The 20,954-nt window shown below is 50.8% G+C and overlaps 1 non-coding gene across 1 annotated transcript; it reads right to left on the bottom strand.

Moving 5' to 3' along the window:
- Window positions 1-3,776: 3,776 nt before the first annotated feature.
- TRNAT-AGU lies at window positions 3,777-3,851 on the bottom strand. Its single transcript has one exon. It is a non-coding gene; the product is annotated as a tRNA-Thr (tRNA).
- Window positions 3,852-20,954: the final 17,103 nt, after the last annotated feature.

Here is a 20,954-nt window from a genome sequence, read left to right as displayed (position 1 = left end):
GGGACACACTCACTCTTCCCACCCCCCATACCAGGCCTGTGCTCTCCAGAATGTCAACTTCCCACAGAGCTGGGATACTTCCCTCATCTCCCCCCAGACCACTGCCCCACTCCCACTTCTGGGGTCCCCTCCCAACACTGTCCAACTCCCCTGCTGGCAGGATCCCTTCCCATTCCTTTCATTTCCTGCCTCCCCCTCTGAGCAAAAGCTCTACATTGTTCCCACACAGGGAATTGAACCCAGGCTGTTTGGGTGAAAACCGGGAATCCAGATCACAAGACCATATGGGACTTGTGTACTCACTAGCACATTTACACCCAATAATTCAAAGTAGCCATTCAAAAAAAACTTCAAAAACAGACTTCAAAGAGAAATTGCAGAGTTACAATTGATTTGCAAACATAACACCATTAATTTGAGCTTGAATAAGGACTGGGAGTAGCTGGCTCACAACAAAAGCAATTTTCCCTCTCTTGGTATTGCCACCTCCCCATCAATTATGGGGAGAGGACCACATCCACCCTGACTGAATTAGCCTTCAACACTGGTTCTCCCCTTGTACGGTAACTCCCGTCACTTCATGTTCCAATCTATATTTATGCCTCTATCTGCAATTTTCACTCCATGCATCTGAAGAAGTGGGCTTTTTACCCACGAACGCTTATGCCCAAATAAATCTGTTAGTCCTTAAGGTGCCACCGGACTCCTCATTGCTTTTAATTCTAAGCTGATCTTAACCCTTTCAGTACCCTTACAAACGTAGATGCTTCTCACCACAGGCTGGCTGGTGGCTTTTCAGCCAGGCTCTCCCCTTTCATCAGCTCTTCGGTTGCTTGGTGTGGGGGTGTCTGTAGATGTAGGTGACAGAGAGAGATAAAGCCTGGCAAATGTCTCTCCTTTTATCATGTCCTTTCTTCCCTCATGGCTTTGCACACCCCCCTTCAGAGTCAGGTGAGCATCACTGCGTCTCTCCAAGCAAGTCTGAGCAATTCCCCTGGGGTGTCCTCATGCAGGTGAGTCATTGCATTGTAGCTCCCTTGCTGGACAATGGCTGTCGATGGGTTGTTTGACACCCTGTCCGGGTGTTGGTTACTTTCCTTGCTGTTGCCACTGGGGAGCTAATATTTGGCTGACTCCCCCACCTTGCAGCACAGTGACAACCACACTGCACAATTCTCATAACTTCATATGCATGAATGGTCTACATCTATGGGTAGAGAAATGACTTTCAGCAGATCATATCCTTTCCCTGATACCTTACAAGTCATGCTCTATACGTAAGATCACGATGATATGAAAATGAGGATTATGGGGGTTACAGCCGCTCCCCCAAAGGTATAGAATGTCACACTGAGATTCTATGTTCATTTGTTCTGTAACAGCATTACAGAGATCCAATGACTGACCAATGGCATTTCCAAGTGCTAAAATAGCAAGCGATGTCGGTCTCTCATTGGCCATCAGCGACTGAAGATGTGGTTTAATGAGCCGGAGCTTCAAGGCGAGGGTGGCTCTGTCCACTGCCTTCCGTTGCGCTGCTGGGCCCCAAGTCCCTGGTGGCCAATATGTGACGCTGGGAGAAGAGAGTGGGGTGGCAAGTGGCAGCAGGACTTTTGCCACCAGGGTCTAGCTGCCCAACTTCCTCCTGGTACTGCTGGCCCCCCGTCGCCTTCAGGTAACGCAGGAACTAAGGCAGGAATAGGGCGAGGAAGCAAGTAAAGCCGAGCAAGGAAGGCAAAAGTGAATCTTGTCTTCATGGGCCGCTCGCAATGACATCCTTTTTCTGTGCCACAGCTGACAACAACATCCCAGACAGAAAAGCAGGAGGCCAAAAAGAAACCGAGCAGCTGCTGAAGTAGTTCAGTTGGGAGCGTGCTAGACGAACAGGTTCTTCTGTCCCCCTTTGTGCACGGGTGGGATGTTTTCTGAAAGTGCAGCAGTTCCTTTAACTGCCACGAGTCCCTCATTTCAGGCTATGCAGCAGGAAAAGGCAGCATGGGCTTCTGCACCGAGTTGGCCCACCTGACCTTTCATTCTTCTCTTGCTCTTTGTCAGCAAGGGGAAGAAAAAGAAGCTCTCCCTCAAGCTGGAGTCACAAGGGCGACGTAAGGACGACTTCCTGAGTGCCTGCTCCAGTCCTCTGCTCTGCCAGCTGGCCCATTGAAGGGCTGCCACCACTTTCTCCAGGTTTGTCCATTGATCTGTGCCAGGATGAGCAACAGCCAAGCAGATGGAGTTTCTGTAGTGTAGTGGTTATCATGTTTGCCTAACACACAAAAGGTCCCTGGTTCAAAACCAGGCAGAAACATGCTGTTAGGTAGGGCGCTGGCTGTGAGCAAATGGGCTCTAGGAAGCCCCAGCTTGTCCCTCCAGGGGGCCAAGTCATCTTCTTCTCTCCTGCCATGGGGAGCCCAGCCTTCAGCATGTGCTGCAGCTCGAGCATTAAGCCTTCCTGTGGCATAATCTAACTACGGCCTAGTGTAATAAGGTGTAAAGTTTAGATTGTGAATTTATCTTTAATTTCCATGGTAACTTACTTTGCTCTTTTATGCCTACCACTTATAATCCTTAAAACTCCATCTTTCTGTAGTTAATAAATCTGTTTTATGAAACTGGTGTATTTTGCTTGAAGTTCCTGGGAAATCTCAGCTCCATTACAAGGCTGGTTCATGTACTATTCACAGTGAGGGAGGGGTGGACCCTGCGTAATAAACTCACACTGATCAGGCTTCTGATTAAGGCAAGATGGTATGATCCAGGGGCGCAAGGCTGCAGAGCTGGGGGGAATTGGAGGGCGGCTCTCTATCATTAGTGTTATGAGTGGCTGGGAGAAGCATTCATATAACACAGTTGGATGTGCCCCTACCTGTGGATGTATGTGTAAGTGCAATATCTGCCAGAGATTCACAGCTCCTCACAGCATCACAGTGTGAGAGGGAGCCCAGGCAGTGGGACACAGGGCTCGGGGGTCCCACTGTTCAGGTTGCATCCCATAGATCCCATCACAGACTTTCAGCAACCACAGCAGATGTTCACTGGAACAGTGAGAGAGATGCCAAAATAGTGATCTCCAGGGCCTGCAGACATCAAACTATCAGGAATTCTGCGCACAGAGAGGACCCTGCAAGTGGGAAATGCCTTTGGAAAAGACCCTTCTGTCCCCAGCTGTGGTCGTACAGTGCTTTGTGCTCTGCGTTGTGGCCTCAAGAGCCATGGATGCAAGTTGAGTTACGGTGACCTTTTCCTTGTCTCCAGGTTTCTTAGGTGCCTCCTTCCAACACTTGTCAGAAAAAATGACCGGTTTCTTTTGGAAGCATTGCAAGGCAGAGGCAGTCTTCTCTGTTTCCCCAAAAGACTGACCAAAAGGTGGGAGGAGTGGACACATTTGGCAAGGCACCACTGGGTGCTGCATCTTTAACCTCCACTTTACCTGGCAGGTGCCTCTGGGACTTTTCTCCCAGTGGCTCCATTTTTCATCAGTGACAATCAAAAGGAAGATGACATGACATCTGTGTGCAGACATCCCCAGCGAATCACAAGGACGTGTGGTGCAGGCTGTCGTGTTGCAGCAATTGTAGTTGAAGCAACCACCATGCTAATACCAGTCACAGCAGCCTTTTCATCAACTCCAGGCTTGTGATTTGATTCTTTCCAATGCTTCTCTCCAAAGAAGCCTTTTCCTTAGCAAGCAATTACTTGGATACCAAGGGAGGTCTCTTCTGTTTCCCGGAAAGACACAGGAAAATGTGATCAGAGCAGCCGAAAGCCATACAACAAGGCACCACTGGGAGTTGAACCCAGGATCTCCTATTCACTAGACAGGTGCTCTAAGCCAGCTAAGCCATGGTGCCTGCCTCAAGAAAGTATTTGCAACTGTTCCATTTGATGGTCCAGGACAACACCTGCAAATTCCAAACTACAGACATTCCCCATTTCCCTCAAGACTTGCAAGGAAGAACTGGCAGGCCAAGCCAGGATCTCCTGGTTACTAGGAAGACACTTCAGCCAGCTCTTCCCAAAGATCACTATCCAGAGACCTTTAAACAGCCACTGCAGATGTTCACCAACAAAGAGATGCCAAAATAGAGTTCTCCACTGCCTGCAGCCATCACACTACCAGGAGTTCTGTGCACAGAGATGCCCCTGCTGGTGGCAAAAGGCTTTGGTAGAGACTCTTCTGACACCAGCCATGCTCATATACTGTTTAGCATTTTGTGTTGTGACTTTAGCATCCACAGATGCCAGTTCAGTTAGGGGACATTTTTCCTGCCTCCACATTTGTCTAATGGTTCCTTTCAACACTTGTCACCAAAAAGACCTGTTTCTTTTGCAAGCGATATACAGCCAGGCAAAGGCAGTCGTCTCCATTTCCTCAAAAGATCACCAAGATGTGGGGAGAGGAGACACATTCAGCCAAGCTGGATGCTGAATCTCCTCTTTATTCAGCAGGTGTCTGTGAAGGACACAAATCTCCACCGCGTAGAGGTCAAGAATAGGAGTTTATTACACACAGTGCTGGCGGAGTGGGCTTATTAGGCTCAGAGACACTTAATTAATTAATTACAATAGAATATATAGATTTTCCACGGGCAGGGGAAAGTGAGAGGCTAGGCAGTTCCATACCCCAGGACAGGTTTTGCAAGACAGGATGAGCACATTAGCCAATGATTAACAGATTAGATAATGTCTCCACCCATGGTCTCAAGTTAGCAAGTTAACATTTCATTAATACTTTGATAAAACGTTATTAGTATAAAATATATATGTTGAATTCTGATTTGGGATCCATAGGAATGGAGCAACTCCTTTGATTGTCCAACAGGTACATTCCTAGGGGTTACAGAAAAGAAACAGTTAAAGTATATGGCAATAAAGATAGTTTTCTGTGTGTCTTAAGGCAGGCATTGGTCCCTTGGAAGGGAGGTGGAAGGATGCCATATCTTATACTGACATGTGCCAACTTTTCATAAACTCAAGGTTGGATCTGTGGGAAGAACGTCTCCCTACAGAAGAAACAAACACAATAGGAATAGGGATTCTTTGTTCAATCTGCAACTCTGAATAAGACACAATTCTTTAGTTCTTAGCTCCAACACCTGGCAATTTGCTGACCAGGCCTATCTTAGCAAGCAAGGCTTTCTGTTTACCCAGCTTTCTCTTAGCTGATCACTATTTGCTAGGCCTCTGGTCCCTTGACCATACTCTGGACTTTGGGTCTGGAAAAGAGCTGGCACAATCCATAGACCAGGTTGTTATACAAAACACACATGGTTTTTAACCCTTCACATACAGTAATGGCAAAGTTCTTGGTTCGGGCTTGTAGCGGTGATGGAATAAACTGCAGGTTCAAATCAAGTCTCTGGAGTACATCTTCCTCTGGGATGGGGCATTCAGTTCTTTGTACAGAGCTTCAGTTTGTAGCAAAGTCCCTCCAGAGGTATGAAGCAGGAATAAAGACAAGATGGAGACGAGGCATCAGCCTTTTCTAGTCTCTTGCCATGTGGTCTTTGCTTTCTTTGTCCCAAGAACACTCTGTCCAGCATGTGGCACAGAAAACCTTAGAGTTCTGTCCATAGGCAGGTCCCTGCAGACCTTGCTGAGTCACAAGGTGTATCTGCCTTCGCTCAATGGGTCGATTGTATAGCTGATGGTCCTTAATGGACCATCAAGCAGGCTAGGCAGAACTGACACCAGCTTGTCTGGCTGGGGTGTTTCCCAGAAGCAGAGCACAAATTTGAAATAGGGACAGCATAGATCCAATATTCATAACTTTAACTACGAAGATGATACACATCTAGAGATACCATCATTATAATAATTCAGTCAGAACCTCTCCATGGACCTCTTACACGACAACCTTTCTACAGTATTGGCTGCAAATATAGAACAGCGGTTGCAATGGTGATCTATACAGTTACAGATTATGTCAGTAACGTCACAGGAGGTGACACGGCATCAGTGAGACTGATAGTGGAATACTGCCTCCAGTTTTGGTGTCCTCATTTGAAAAGGATGTTGTGAAATTGGAGCTGGGGCAGCAAAGAGCCACCAAATGTTCTGAGGGCTGGAGAAAAATGCCTTCTAGTGAGCTATTGAAAGAGCTCAACCTGTTTAGCTGATCAAAGAAGATTGAAAGGTGACTTCATTGAAGCGTTGAAGTGCCTTAATGGAGAGAAACTATTGGCTATTAAAGGGCTCTTTAATCTAGCAGAGAAAGGCCTAACCAGACCCAATGGCTGGAAGGTGAAAAGAGACAAATTCACATTACAACTAAGGCACAAATATTCAACACCGAGGATAATTCACCACAAGAACAAGCTTCCAAGGAAAGTGGTGGATTCTCCATCTCCTCATGTCATTTAATGAAGACTAGATGCCTTTCTGGAATGTGTTTGCCCAAAAGTAGCTATTGTGTCATACAGCAGGCCTGAGATATGCAGAGGGTCAGATTAGATGCTCTAATGGTCTCTTCTGGCCATAAAGTCGACTAATTTCCGAAAAACTGAGTGTAGCATTGGGAGCAGCGTCTGATGTTTCCCTGTCTAGCCGGCTTGCTGCCTAGAACGAATGCTCCTTGAGTGGGGTGATCCACAGGGAGCAGCTCAAACCTCCAAAGTGCCTGGCCAGGGGCAGGACATTGGCACAGCAAGGGAGGGGTGTGGCAGTGACATCACAAAGGCCGTTTGCAGGACCTCAGCCTATTGGTCCAAGGTGGTGGGGAGGTGGTGACCTCACAGAGAGATGCTGACATCAGCCAGGCAGGACAGGGGCGAGGGGCCAGGGAAACCTCAGAGACCCCTGTGGCTTTGCTTCAGCAAGACTCCTTCTCCAGGTCTCTCTCTGAGGACTGAGAGTATTCAGGTTCACGGACGTGAGTGCCAGGAGGAACCTCTTTCGAGTTTCCTCCTTCCCTTTTAGTGATTTTAATAGAAAACAGCCGTCCCTGTTTAGAAGGTAAGAGCCTCCTGGAGGTTTGAAACCTGTTCAGTCTGATCCATGTGGTGACAGTTGAATTCTAGGCATGGAAAATATGATCTTAAGGAGGCAGAATTTTATTCCACACCTGGGATTTTGTCCCTTAGAATCACTGGGGACATTAGGGTTTGTCCTTTTTGTTTCACTTTTTCCTCCCTCCCTCTTTTCTGTTCTTCTCTTGCTTCTTTTGTCCTTTCTCCTGTTCCCCTCCCAACACAGGGAGGGAGGTGTGTGTGTGTGTGTGTTTGTTGTGGAGCACTGCTCTGCAGTTCCCACTGTGGGAGGTCCACCCAAAAATGTGGGGCTGAACTAGTGCTCGGGCAGTGATCCCACCAGTGACCTGGGCCATCCTTTGGGCTCTCTGGTGAGAACCTTCAGCCTCAGTCTCTACCCTGATGGGCTGAGCAGGGGGTTATTGACAGGGAGGAGACTCAGGTCCTTGTTGTTCTATTTTAAGACCAAGGAAATAAGTCAGAACCAGTTCTGTGTTTGATGAATTTTGCTGCTTCTCTGCATTAATGGTCTGCTGCCGCTGAGGGGAGCCTGAGCCCTTTAAATCCTGGCCCCCGGCCCAGCCGCCAGAGCCGTGGCCGGGATTCAAAGGACTCTGGGCTGCCCGCAGCCCTGGGGAGCTCTGAGCCCTTTCAATCCTGGCCCCAGCCCAGCTGCCGGAGCCCTGGCCGTGGGCAGCCCAGAGCCCTTTCAATCCCCGCTGAGGAAGCCGGTGTGGTCCAGCATGGCGTACTGGCTCCTGGCGGTACGCCATACCAGACCAGACCAGCTTACTTTCACCTCTGGGTGGGTGGGGGGTGCTGCAATCCCCTGCTAGAAAGTAATGGTGGTAGGGGATTCTGTGAGCAGCTCAACACCCAACTCTGGTGGCAGACACAGTGTGGGGGAGTCCAGGTATTTCTAGGATCCACTATTTTTACCTGCCTGTAAAGTCCAGCTTTCCCCAGCACATTCACTGCAGTGCAATTGAGTCACTGTTTCCATGGCTGCACAGCAAAGAATCACTCCCAGTTTCCTTTGTATCTGCAGCAGGATTAGCCTGTGTCGGTGGTTAATGATGTGGATCTTGTAATTTGTTATTCATTCCCCACCTTGACAATTCAGACAGTCACTTTCCTACTCAACTCCCCAGCACCTCAGTGACCCCAGTAGCAGGGGTTGGGTTTTCCCTGTGGCCCTGAGATTTTCAGGGTTCTTTTCCCCTCCACCTGGAGTGAACTCAGCTTTTTCCCATCCCAGACAATCCATGAAATAACAACAGGGGCATAAAGAAAGAGGGGAGGGAACATCTCACGGCCAGGGCTGGATGTGCCCAGAGCCCCCTGCTTGTCCATTGTTTCCATGGAATTTGGCCTCCTGCTTTGCACAAGGGACAGAGAAAGATCTTGCTGTTCCTGTGTCTGTACAAAGGAAATTGTGCTTCTGTATGAAAGAGAGGAGGGAAATGGGCCCATGGTGGGGCAATAGCCTCAGGATTAAGACCTAAGGACTCAGGCTGAGAACTGATTTAACTCCACTCATCTGGGATTTAACAAATTCTCTTCCACGGAGACACTGGGAACTTGTGACATTGATCCAGACTCTGGGGGTTCAGACTGCTTTAACTCTTGGTAAAAACATGAGCTTGATTCCAAGAAGGGAGAGAGAAGCCCGAAGCTGACTTTAGTCCCAGGCTGGGGTCTCCTGGATGGGTGGAAACTTCCTTCCCTGCAACCAGGGGACAGCAGCTACTGGAGACATACCAGGGCTCGGAGGAAGGGGGATTGTTGCATGGACTTTATGCGCACAGGGCCCCACTAACTCTAAATCCTCCACTGTAGTAGGAACTTAGAAAGTCAGACCTTGGTCAACGGTAGGACTGGGGTTTGAAAAAGAGATTCTTTTTTCCTCCCCTTCATGAGAAAGAAAGGAAGAGCTGGCAGCTCAGGTGCAGAAAACCACGTTTTCCTCTGGCTGAGGAGCTGGAAATCAGGTACAGACGACTGGTGTCTCCCGAAGGGAGGGGGCACAATGTCAAGGTTCAGCCCCACCCCCTTATGATCAACAGCCCCTCCCCGCTGTGAACAGTGCAGGGAGAGGAAGCAGCAAAGGCAGCCCCTCTCCACTCACCCCTCCAGCAGCTGCTGTGCAGGGAGGGAGCCTGGCAGCACCACATGATGTAGCAGGCCATAGCTAACCCAGGTGGGGCACAGGACCCCACACACGCCCTCTGCGAGTGTTGCCTCTGAAATTAGGAAAACTGGTGAGCTCAAGGCACAGCTGCACACCCAGAAGAACGGCCAGCACGACACGCCCAGGGTGAAGGGGGTGCTAAAGCCTGGTATCAAACCAGAAACCTTCAGATCTTCAATCTAATGCAATCCCAACTGAGCTACTTTGGCAATGACCAGGCCAACCAGGAGGGCTTAATACACGAGCCGCAGCACATGCTGGGAAGATTTAAACCTGGATGTCACAACGCAGGAGACAAGCAGTGGACTTGGCCCGGAGGGGCAGGCTGGGGTTTCCTACATCCCAGTCACGCAAGCCAGCACCTGCCCCCTCGCAAGCTGTCACTGGCACCCCCAAGCTCTGGCCCCTGCCTGTCCTCTCACCCCTGTCTGCGTCCCTTTGTCTGTAGCAGTGGCGCCATTCCCAGCCGTGGACCATGGGGGACATGGAAAAAGGTAAGGGGGGGCATGACCCTGAAGTGTGTTGGGACCACGGATCTCGGTGGTGGGACAAGGGGGTTAAATCTTGGCAGAGACCCCCAAAGAGCAGGTGTGGCTGCTGTCAAGCTGCCTGGGCCCAGACAATGGCCACAAATTCTGTCTCCTAGCAACCGATGGCCGGGGTGCACCTGCTGCAAGAGGCCAGCTGGCTGGGAGGAGTCGGAGAACAAAGAACGAGCTGGAGGCCAGGTGAGCAGGTTGCCAGGGAAACAGGACAAAGGACAGACGAGGGGCAAACGGGACTGGCTGAGTTGGGCTGTTGGGAGCAAGGAGTCTGCTGGGTTGGGGACTCAAGGGGAGAGCCCAGGCTCTGAGTTCGGGGTCTCCCCAAGATGGACGTTGCTGAATCTTCCTGCTTCCTGTGTGAACACAGAACTTTCCCAGGCTGGATTTCAGACCCCTAACAAACCTTCTGTTTTACAATGCTGACAGAGTCACTGGTGATTGTGGAAGTCGGGGGTGCAGGACTCCCCTTCGGGGGCGGGGGTGTAAGGCTTTCCCAGGTGTCCTATTCAGATGGACTCATGACTGGAAGGTCTTGGGGTGGAACAGGGATGCTGAAAGGTCCAAGGTTGGTCTGAGGAGATGCTGAAGCCAAGGAGGCTTTCCCCAGTGAGAGCATGTGGGAGGAAAGACTTGGACCTTCCAACTTTGGGAACCTGTGAATGTGAAGTGACCAAGTGGTGAGTTAACAATGATGCTGTTGCACAGGATTTGACTGGAACTAGAAAACAAAAAGTCCTTAAAGTGGAACTCTTGGGTGAATAGAATGAGCTGATTTGTATTCAACCTTGGAAGGCAATAGACTGTTACATCCATCAGACCAGCCTGGTTTGGTTTGGTTGGTTCATGGGTTGGCTGCTTTCCCTGGTAAATTGCAGAGGGTTGAGAGAAGAGCCACATGAATGATTAAAGGCTTGAGCAGGGAGAGAAGTTTAAAAAAATCCTGCAGCTCTGACAGCCCAGGATAACCTCCCACTGCTGGCAATGGGAATTCAGCCTTTGTAACTAGCTGCTGGTACCTGAGGTCTCAGCTATGGATTAAACTGGTGGCAAACGCAGCTTCATTCAAAGCAGTGAAGGATGTAAGTCAGGCCTGCACAAATCGTAAAGTGGCAAGGGCCATATTACTCCAAAGAAAACAGCTGAGGGCCAACCCCCCCCAGCCCTACTGACCCCCCACCCCAGCACCACCAAGGCCCCCCCAAAACACACCACCCCAGCGCCGCCCAGCCCCCTTGAAATACCCCCCCCCAGCAAATCCTGCTCCACGGAAACAAACCCTCCTTCCCCAGCGCTGCCCCACCAAAACATTGAACCTTGGTAATAAGTTATAGGGGGCCCCTAAGGTAGTATAATTAAGGTAAAAGAAAAATGTATTTTTGCTAGAAGTAGAATAAGATCTTCCCCCCACTTGGTAATCAGTTGCCCTGTGGAGTGAATGAGGTGGGACTGAGGAGGGCAGCACCTCCAGACAGCTGCAACCCTTGGAGAGGGGCTGGGAGCCAGACCAGATCAGCAGAAGAGGTCAGCCACTGTCTCCTCGCTCGCCTCCTCACACCCCCCCCCCACTGCCGGCTCGCCTCCTCAGCCCCCGCCACTGCCCACCCACCTCTTCAGCCCCGCTCTCTCACCTGCCACTTGCCTACTCACCTCCCACAGGCCGCACAGTGAGCCCACCCGGGCCGCGTGTTGTGCAGGCCTGATGTAAGTGAAAGAGCAAAGCTGGCCATCCGGGGAGCTGCTGCAGTCCCGTAACCACAGCTGGACAGGAGAAGAGGAAAAACTCACTAAAGTGCTGGGAGCAGCCCCGAGAAAAGGAAGTTTGTCAGTGAGATCTGTAGCAATAAATGTGAAGTGAAGGAGTGCTTTCTCCTCTGTGCCGACAGGTTTGAATTGTGTTACTGTACTATGAGATAAAGCTTTACAATATCCTGCTCTAATTTCAGGAGGGGTCTGTAACCATAATCAGTCTCTGTGGGAAGTGGGATATTCAAAATTCCCAAGGAATTTAAAGGGTGGGGTTCACGGTTGGTCACCTGAGGGCTGTGCAGTTCAAACCGCTGACCAGAAAGGAGAAAGCAGGGATTGTGGGACATGTACCTGAGGCCAGTTGCAGCGCTGTAATCGAGCAGGGTGTCTACACTGGTACCGCGGCTGTAGCCCCGACGCAGAAAGCTGTACGCCTCTTGTCAGGGTGGATTTTTACAGCGCTGCAACTGTGCAGTTTCTGTGCACTAAGTGGCTTGGCAGTGTGCACACCTCAGGAGTTACACCGCAGAAATCTGGTTTACTGTACAGAAACCTGCCAGTGTAGACAAGGCCGTAGATGGCTTAACTAAGAACCCAAGACTGGTCAAACTGGGTCAGACCAATGGTCCGTCTAGCCCAGTGTGCTGCCTGAGAGTGACCAGTGCCAGATGCGTCAGAGGGAATTAACAGAACAGGCTTGTTGACCTGCAAGATGAGGGTTTTTCACCATTGCCTTTAACTTCATTGTTGTTGATTCCTACTTATCCTATCTCACCACACCTCCCCCAGGGTCTCTGGGCAAATCAGGTGTGAACCACTTCTGTGATACAGGCCTGTCCCAATCCAGCTGAATTGAGGCAAACTTTGGGCCAATGTCCGTTTGGAAAAGGCCCACTTAGGCCAGCAGGTTTCTCAAAGTATCTGTTGCTGTGAACAGCATGTAGTGTGGATGTGTGAACCCTAGCATATTAAACATGAAAGAAACACAAGGCCAGCACTGAGGAGGTTTCCAGAGCCAGGCCTGAGGGTGAAACAGTTGTGCTCAAAAGGAAAAGCGGCCTCACCACCTATAAAAATAACTGGTTGCAAAAACAAAACAAAAAATTAATTAATTAATTAATTAAAAATGAAAAATAAAAAAAAACAACCCAGAAAAGCTCCTATCACACACCCATCACCACTTCAGATTTTGACATCTCCTGTCTGATGTGACATCTTTGCTTTGCAAACAAGAGACCTGGGAAACTCTGTGGCTGTTACCTTCTAACTGGATAAAGGTTACATGTCTTGTCTCAAGTAATTTTTCTCCTAACAGAAGATTTATTTTAAAATTTATCAAAATAAATTCCATTTGAAATACTACTAATAAAATTGTTACAGTCTATACAGGGTCTCTAGTCCCATAAATGCTATTGCTCTCACCTATTCCCCCACTCTAGTTTCTTAGCAAAACTAAGACACCAAATCACAGCCTCGGGACTCAGCATTCATGTATCCTGCAGTCTGAACTTGGAATCTGATACATTCCCCCATTGGCTACCATCATTTGCCCAGCATGGAAGTGCTTCTTGTCCAACAAGGCAGCCAGATTGGGACCCATAGGCATGGAATGGCTCTGAAGGAATCAGCTGTCTCTCTCTGTGCTTCATCTAACTTTGGAGCCAAATGGTAAAAGACGGTTGTTCCCAATTTAATAATGGCGTCCTTTATGAGTGTGCCAGTTAATTACGGAGCAGGTTCTAAAAATAGTTTCCCTGGGCCACAGGTCACCATAGCTTCCATCTCTGGGGTGAAAATCAACCACTAGTATTTGCAATTTCTACCCGAGTTCTTGTGAAATCTTTGACCTTACGTGGAATAATTTCACACTTCTCTGGCATAGAATTCTTCACCAACCGCACAACAGATCAGTAGCGACAGTGAGGTACAACTCCCCCAACTATGCCCTTTTATTTCTTTAATCTGGAGGCACAGATTTAAATTAGGGACTAAATTCAGGTGCAACTTAGAATCCCTGTAAGACAGCAAATGTCAGGTCTCTATTAAAAATAGGATCTTTCTGCAGCTATATCACATTCAACACGGATTTCATTTTCTACACATTTGCAGCACCTCCCAGGGGTGAGCTGAACAGAAATGTCACTTCCATTTTTCCATCCCTACCTCAATAGGGATTGTATTTCCCAAATAATAGGCAACATGCAGCTGATTAGGAAGGAGATCTCTTCAGGAGCGACCTCCTGCAGGGCCTGGGCCACAACTGCTTTGGTCATGAAATACATGGGTATTTTGCTTAGTTCCAAATAATTTACTAGGGAATCCTCTTCCCAGCCCTTTAGAAAAAATACTGACCTAACCAATTGAACAACAGGGGGATTGGAATGGTGATGGGGAATAAAGGAATCCCTCTGACTTACCCTAACTACGTCTGTTGTTACAGCAGGTGAAATGACATTTTCCCCTATCCCTGCCCTGTTCCTGCTCTTTCTTATAGTTCAATATATTTTAAGTGAGGAAAATAGTAGCAAAAATATCTGCTCTGCAGCACAACCTGAAGCAACATCAGAGCAACTGGGAATGAAACAATTGGTTTCCGAAGGGAGAACTCGATGACTAACAATTGCTGTGAAATGGGGGAACAGTATAACCATGATGCTCAGGGTTTGTTTAGGCCAGGGAAAGTGATGGAGTTTAGGTCAGGTCAAGGGGGAAGCTAATGCCAACCCCTGCATCTGGGCTGCATCTGCACAACAACTCTAATTGTCTTTTTACACCAAGATCACTAACTTGAGCAGCCGACACCATGTACAGCCCTAGTGGATGTAAGGCACAGATACTTTTTGCCTCAGTGTACCTTGTTGGGATCAAACCTCCAGGAGCTGATGAACATTCCTGGCTCAAAAGGAAAGGAGTTGATAGAAAAGATCACAGGACAGACCCCAAAGAAGGGTGAGCTGCAAAAGGCAGAAGCAGGTAACTCATCTGGGGGAGCTGAGAGACCACGGTGATGATGGTGCAAAAATCACAATGTAGGAATTAGGAAATGTGATTTTTTTTATTTTTTATTTTGCCCAGCCCTAGTCAAGGGATTTATTACAGTTCTCTCTTATGTGGATTTTCTGATGTCTAATAAGGTGTGAGCTCCGACTGAAGCTTTTCCTGCACTCAGAGCATGTGTAGGGCATCTCCCCTGCGTGGATTTTCTGATGTCTGATAAGGGCTGAGCTGTAACTGAAGCTTTTCCCGCACTCAGTGCATGTGTAGGGCGTCTCCCCTGTGTGGATTCTCTCATGTCTGATAAGGGTAGAGCTCCGCCCGAAACTTTTCCCACACTCAGAGCACGTGTAGGGCGTCTCCCCTGTGTGGATTCTCTGATGTCTGATAAGGTGTGAGCTCTGACTGAAGCTTTTCCCGCACTCAGAGCATGTGTAAGGCCTCTCTCCTGTGTGGATTCTCTGATGTAAGATGAGGGCTGAATGATAAATGAAGCATTTCCCACACTCAGAACATTCATAAGCTTTCTTACCCATGTGGATTTTCCTATGTGTGATAAGGGCAGAGCTCTGATTGAAGCTTTTCCCGCACTCATGGCACATGTAGTGTGTCTCTTCCAAGTTGATTCTGTCACTTGTTATAAGGTCTGAGTGGCTACTAACGTTTTCCTCTGGCCTCTGATGAGTCTCACAGGCTTTTGGTTTTTCTGGGAGTGCATAACTCCTGGAAACATTCCCTTTGAGTCTTCCTGATAAAGTTCCATGTGGTTCTCCTTGCTCAGCATCTTCCTGCTGGAGTGTCTCCTCCTCATTCTGACTCACCATCCCATCACCTGATGGGAGACACAGAGAATCCAGGCATAGGTCACTACCTGCACCAGAAAGAAAGAAAATTTCAGAGAGAGGGAATGGAAAAAGGGATGAACAATCCAAAATATGTGTGGGAGAGATCAATCCTATCAGGAGCTGATTTTCCCCAGAGGAGAGAGGAAGGGATCAGTTTTGGTCTGCATCTCATGAGAACACTCAGGGGAAAGCGAGATCAGGGAGCAACCTGCTGCCAGTTGTCAGTCAGAATAGGAGGGAAGCCATGAGTGACATCTGCCATAATGATTCCACATCTGCAGGGAACAATCCTGAACTTGAAGAGCTCACAGGGTCTTTGTAGGGCATCCCAAATGTTTCCTGCATTCCCACACAGTTTTTGAGTTGGTTTAACCAATTCTTCACCTGTGCAGGCAGCTCTTGGAAGCACTTCTTTCTCAGAGCCCTGGAGGTCTGGGACCCACGGCTCTTCCCCTTGTTCCAGCTGCGAGATCACATCAGGTTTGGAAATCGGAAACCCTACTCCAGGCAAAGAAAACATGGGAGGTCAGTGGAATTTGTGGGATACTTGTCACAAAGAATATTCCATGGTTTTAACCCCCAGCTCATTTTTAAGCAGTAACATCCCAAGGCCAGCTTCCTTGGCTCAAAGTGGCAGGAGAGTTATTATAATAAATCATATGAACTACCTTAGTGCCTAAGGAGCAACTAACAGTGGGTCCCCATTGTGCTAGGCAAAGCACAAACAGAGAATAGTAGATGGCCCATGCCCTGAAGAATTTACAATCTAAATATACAAGACAGACACAGAATGGGGGAAGGGGTAGAACCCACTGTTAGGTGTATTTTTATCATGTAGCTGGTTACAGGGTGTAGATGAGCGGACTCACCCCTGCGGTGCCTTCTGCTGGTGACTCCTGGGAATTAGCTCATTCCAGCTCTGGAGCGCTTTCTGCAGGCCGGTGATCCGCCTGTCCTCTGCCCCCCCTGCCCCTCCCTGGACCCGGTGCCCCTTTATTTGGGGTGCTACCCACTGGCAGTACCCCACCAATCTGGGTCTCCCCTCCCTGGGGAACCCCCAAACCACTATCCCCACTTTGCATCAGTTACTGCCTAGTCTCCATCTAGCCCCCATTCACTGGGGCAGACTGCAGTGTCAGCCACTCACCATAGGCAAAGGGGTTTGGACTTGCTGCCTTTGCCTACCCCTAGGCTGCCTCTGCAACCCCCAGTACCTGTTGGCTTTGTGCTAGGCCACAGCCTGGGGCTTTCCAGGCAGGAGCTCCCCAGCTTCTCTGCCTTTCCCCATCCCTGCTCCACTCAGGTACCCTGTGTCCAGCTCCCTGCAGCCAGGCCCTTCTTCCTCTACAGGCAGAGGGAGACTCTTGTCTGCCCCTGGCTTCTCTGTCTTTATAGGGCCAGCTGAGTCTATCTGGGGCATGGCCCCAGCTGCAGCCATTTCCCCCAATCAGCCCAGCCTAAAGGCTGCTTTCTTCAGCCACAGCCCCCTCCCAGGCTGTTTTTAATCTTTCAGGGCAGGAGCAAGGGACCACCCTGCTACACAGGGGTATAAAAACAAAGAATCAAAATCACAGTCTGCCTGTGTCTGGGCCTTCTCTCACTAGGATCGTCTGAGGCCTTGTTCTTAGGCTAAGGCCTTTGGCTAAACAGCAGGGGCAGCCATAAGCTGGGAAGCGAAGGGTCACATCCTCACATCCCAAACCAGTCACACTGAAATAAGGTGCTACTGGGCTGTTAGGAGGATGATCCTGTCCTGATAGTGCCCATCACCACCAGATAAAGAAACAGATCTTAAAATGGTTAAAGAAAACCTAGTTTGACAGCAGCCTGTCTGGCAAGAAATCCCTTATCAATGCTTGTGGTTGTGAAAAAGACGGTTACTCACCGTAGTAACTGTTGTTCTTCGAGATGTGTTGCTCCTATCCATTCCAGTCAGGTGTGCGCGCTGCACGTGCACGGCTCTCCGGAACATTTTTACCCTAGCAACTCCGGCAGGCCAGCTGGGCGCCCCCTGGAGTGGCGCCGCCATGGCGCTGAATATATACCCCAGCCGGCCCGTCCGCTCCTCAGTTCCTTCTTGCCGGCTACTCCGACAGTGGGGAAGGAGGGTGGGTCTGGAATGGATAGGAGCAACACATCTCGAAGAACAACAGTTACTACGGTGAGTAACCGTCTTTTCTTCTTCAAGTGATTGCTCCTATGCATTCCATGTAGGTGATTCCCAAGCCTTACCTAGGCGGTGGGGTCGGAGCGAGACGTGGCAGAGTGTAAGACTGCGGAGCCGAAGGCTGCATCGTCTCTGGATTGCTGCACCAACACGTAGTGGGAAGCGAAGGTGTGAACAGAAGACCAGGTGGCCGCTCTACAGATGTCCTGGATGGGGACATGGGACAGGAAGGCGGCAGACGAGGCTTGCGCTCTCGTCGAGTGAGCGGTGAGGCGGCATGGTGGCACGCAAGCAAGCTTGTAACATGTCCGGATACATGCCGTCACCCAGGAGGAAATCCGCTGCGAGGAGACTGGCTCGCCTTTCATGCGGTCGGCAACCGCCACAAACAGCTGTGGCGAACGCCGGAAGGGCTTCGTCCGCTCGATATAAAAAGCGAGGGCCCTGCGGATGTCCAGGGTGTGAAGCTGTTGCTCACGAGGTGAGGCATGCGGCTTCGGGAAGAAGACCGGAAGGAAGATCTCCTGATTGAGGTGAAAGGCCGACACCACCTTAGGGAGGAAGGCCGGGTGTGGTCGGAGCTGCACCTTGTCTCCGTGGAAGACGGTGTATGGTGGACTAACCGTTAGTGCCCGGAGCTCAGAAACTCGTCTTGCCAATGTAATTGCGACTAGGAAGGCTGTCTTCCAGAAGAGGTAGAGTAGAGAGCACGTGGCTAGTGGCTCGAAGGGCGGTCCCATAAGCTTGGCCAGAACGAGATTTAAATCCCAGGTTGGGGAAGGACGCCGCACCGGTGGGTACAAGCAATCCAGGCCCTTAAGGAAGCGGGAAACCATCTGGTTGGAGAATATGGACCGACCTCCCATGGATGGACGAAAGGCGGACACGGCTGCCAGGTGCACCTTTAAGGAGGAGACCGCGAGTCCTTGTTGTTTAAAGTACCAGAGGTAGTCCAGGATTGTAGGGATAGGGACTAGGAAGGGATTAAGGCCGTGCTCATCGCACCAGAGCGCGAAACGCTTCCATTTAGCAAGGTAGGTGGAGCGAGTGGAAGGCTTCCTGCTTTCAAGTAGGACTTGCTGTACTGCCGCCGAACAGTCCCTCTCTGCATGGGTCAACCACGCAGGTACCAAGCTGTAAAATGGAGGGACTGTAGGTTCGGGTGGCAGTCCTGCCGAAGTCCTGTGTGATGAGGTCCGGCCATAGCGGAAGGGGAATGGGATCCCGAACGGAGAGCAAGAGCAGCAGAGTGTACCAGTGCTGCCTCGGCCAGGCCGGAGCGACGAGTATTACGTGGGCCCTGTCCCTCCGAAGCTTGAGTAGCACCCGGTGTATGAGCGGGAACGGAGGGAAGGTGTAGAGGAGGTGATCCGTCCAGGAGCACAGGAATGCGTCCGACAGGGAGCCTGGGGAGTGACCCTGGTACGAACAAAACAGGTGGCACTTCCTGTTCTCCTTGGAGGCAAACAGGTCTATCTGGGAAAACCCCCACCTCCGGAAAATTGTGTGCGCCACATCCGGACGGAGAGACCACTCGTGGGAGAGGAACGATCTGCTGAGATGGTCGGCCAGCGTGTTCTGCACTCCTGGAAGAAAGGACGCTTCCAGGCGAATCGAGTGGGTCACGCAGAAGTCCCACAGGAGCATCGCTTCCTTGCAGAGGAGGGAGGAGCGAGCTCCGCCCTGCTTGTTCACATAGAACATCGCCGTCGTGTTGTCCATGAACACCGCCACGCAGCGGCCTTGCAGACGGGCGCGGAAGGCGAGACACGCCAAGCGGATCGCTCGCAGCTCCCGGACGTTGATATGGAGGGAGAGCTCTTGGGGCGACCAGAGACCTTGTGTGTGAAGGTCGCCCAGGTGAGCCCCTCATCCCAACGCTGAGGCGTCTGTGGTCATGGTGACGGATGGGCGAGGAGGGCGGAACGGGACTCCTGCACACACGACCTCTGGGTCCAGCCACCAGCTGAGCGAATCGAGGGTAGGCTTCGTGACCGTGACCACCATGTCTATGGGGTCGCGATGCGGGCGGTACACTGACGCCAGCCAAGATTGAAATGGACGAAGGCGCAGCCTGGCGTGCGTGGTCACAAATGTGCAGGATGCCATGTGGCCCAGGAGGCGCAGGTAGGACCGAACTGTCGTCGTGGGAAAGGTGTGTAGGTCCCGAATGATGGAGACCATTGTCTGGTGCCGAGACCGAGGGAGGCAGGCCCTGGCTAAACTGGAGTCGAGGACCGCTCCGATGAACTCCACCCGTTGCGATGGAGTTAAAGTGGACTTCTCTGCATTGATGAGAAGGCCCAGGAGCCGAAATAGGGATAGTATTTCCATCATCTGGTCCATTACCAGCTATCGAGATGTCCCACGAACCAGCCAGTCGTCGAGATACGGGTAGACGTGTATGCGACGACGGCGGAGGGCTGCGGCCACCACTGCCATACACTTGGTAAAGACCCTTGGCGCGGTGGACAGGCCGAAGGGCAGCACCACAAACTGGTAGCGCGCGGTGTTGACCACGAAGCGCAGGTAGCGTCGATGGGGAGGGTAAATCGCGACATGGAAGTAGGCGTCCTTCATATCGAGGGCGGCAAACCAGTCTCCCGGATCCAGGGAGGGAATGATGGTCCCCAGGGTGACCGTGCGAAACTTGAGCTTGAGCAGGTACCTGTTGAGCTCCCGGAGGTCTAGTATGGGTCGGAGACCTCCTTTCGCCTTGGGGATGAGAAAATATCGGGAATAAAATCCCCTGCCCCGCATGTCGTGCGGCACCTCCTCTATGGCCCCCAAGCCCAGCAGAGTCTCGACCTCTTGTAGGAGGAATTGCTCGTGAGAGGGGTCCCTGAAGAGGGACGGGGAAGGTGGGTGGGAAGGAGGGGGCGAAACAAACTGAAGGCGGTAACCATACTGGATAGTGCGAAGGACCCAGTTGTCCGATGTTATCTGGGACCACGCCGGGAGGAAGTGGGACAGGTGGTGGTAAAATAACGGGGTAGGATCCAGGAAGGAGACTGATGGGCCGTCCTCGGGCGTCCCATCAAAAGGCCTGTTTGGGCCCTTGAGGGCCTTGAAAGGGCCTGGGCCTGGTTGCGTCTTTTGCCCGATGGTCTACGGCGGTTTAGGTTAGCACACCGACTATTATAGGGCCTTGACCTGGCCTGGGTAAAGGGCCGGTAGGGCTGTTGCCGGAATGACCTCCTCTGGGTAGCCGGTGTGCATACCCAAGGTGCGAATGGCAATTCGACCATCTTTGAGGTCTGAATTCTGGAATCCGTTTTCTCCAAGAAGAGACCCTGGGTGTCGAACGGGAGGTCTTGAAGGGTGTACTGCACCTCAGGCGGCAAGGTGGAGGACTGCAGCCAGGAGATACGCCGCATGGTCACACCAGAGGCCAGGGTTCTGGCTCCTGAGTCCACAGAGTCCAGAGCGGCCTGGATGGAGGACCGGGAGGCTTTTTTGCCTTCTTCCAAGAGGGCCGAAAACTCTTGACGTGAGGCG

This window comes from Mauremys reevesii, linkage group 16 (genome assembly GCF_016161935.1).
Source record: "Mauremys reevesii isolate NIE-2019 linkage group 16, ASM1616193v1, whole genome shotgun sequence".
NCBI lineage: Eukaryota > Metazoa > Chordata > Testudines > Geoemydidae > Mauremys > Mauremys reevesii.
This window is presented reverse-complemented; position numbering and strand designations above follow the sequence as displayed.